This window comes from Schistocerca cancellata, chromosome 1 (genome assembly GCF_023864275.1).
Source record: "Schistocerca cancellata isolate TAMUIC-IGC-003103 chromosome 1, iqSchCanc2.1, whole genome shotgun sequence".
Lineage (NCBI taxonomy): Eukaryota > Metazoa > Arthropoda > Insecta > Orthoptera > Acrididae > Schistocerca > Schistocerca cancellata.
Genome location: NC_064626.1, coordinates 1,090,893,837 through 1,090,895,029, shown reverse-complemented (window position 1 = coordinate 1,090,895,029; position 1,193 = coordinate 1,090,893,837). Strand labels below are relative to the sequence as shown.

Below are 1,193 nucleotides of genomic sequence, written 5' to 3'. Positions count from 1 at the left end.
AAATATAGGAATCAACATGTCATTCAACGATTTTGTGAACATATGCGCAGATTTCTGGAATCACACACGGTACAGGTTTCTCATTATTGATAAATCAAGAAATTGAATGATGGTAGGTATAGACGGAACTTCCAGGAGTTCCTTTATCTATAGATATGAAAAAAGTGACATTAGTTTACATCACACCGTGAACAAGTTCGCACTTAAATTAGGCACTCAGCCCAAGGGGATAGGTGTATATAGACAGAGAATGCATCTGTACATAGATGGAAAATTTCAGCCTTTGGAATGTAAAGTTAGGGACCTAGAGACATATCTTCAGACCTTTCTGAGACTGAGCAAAGATGCTGGCGCTAAGGAACTACAGATGTACACCCAGAACATTCTGAGAAAGGAAGTGAGTGACTTAACTGTAACTGATGGAATTTAAGGAATGTGCACTACATTGTAAAGGTTGATAGAATGGCACGGAATGTAAACAGGGTGGTCCATTGACAGTGACTGGGTCAAATATCTCACTAAATAAAATAGCACTCCGTCTTCAGGCCACGAGTGGCCTATCGGGATCATACGACCGCCGTGTCATCCTCAGTGGAGGATGCGGATAGAAGGGGCGTGGGGTCAGCGCACCGCTCTCCCAGTCGTTATGATGGTATTCTTGACCGAGGCCGCTACTATTTGGTCGAGTAGCTCCTCAATTGCCATCACGAGGCTGAGTGCACCCCGAAAAGTGGCAACAGCACATGGCGGCCTGGATGGTCATCCATCCAAGTGCCGACCACGCCCGACAGCGCTTAACTTCAGTGATCTCACGGGAACCGGTGTATCCACTGCGGAAAGGCCGTTGCCCATCACTAAATAAGCATCAAACGAAAAAAACTACATAGAACGAAACTCGTCTAGCTTGAAGGGGGAAACCAGATGGCGCTATGGTTGGTCCACTAGATGGCGCTGTCGTAGGTCAAACGGATATCAACTTCGTTTTTTAAAATGGGAACCCCCATTTTTATTGCATATTCGTGTAGTATGTAAAGAAATATGAATGTTTTATTTGGAGCACTTTTTTCGCTTCGTGATAGATGGCGCTGTAATAGTCACAAACGTATAAGTACGTGGTATCACGTAACATTGCGCCAGTGCGGACGGTATTTGCTTCGTGATACATTACTCGTGTTAAAATGGACCGTTTACTA

At 44.3% G+C, this 1,193-nt stretch overlaps 1 pseudogene; it reads right to left on the bottom strand.

Moving 5' to 3' along the window:
* Positions 1 to 731: 731 nt before the first annotated feature.
* LOC126095528 (5S ribosomal RNA) lies at positions 732 to 849 on the bottom strand (annotated as a pseudogene).
* Between the last annotated feature and the right edge of the window lie 344 nt (positions 850 to 1,193).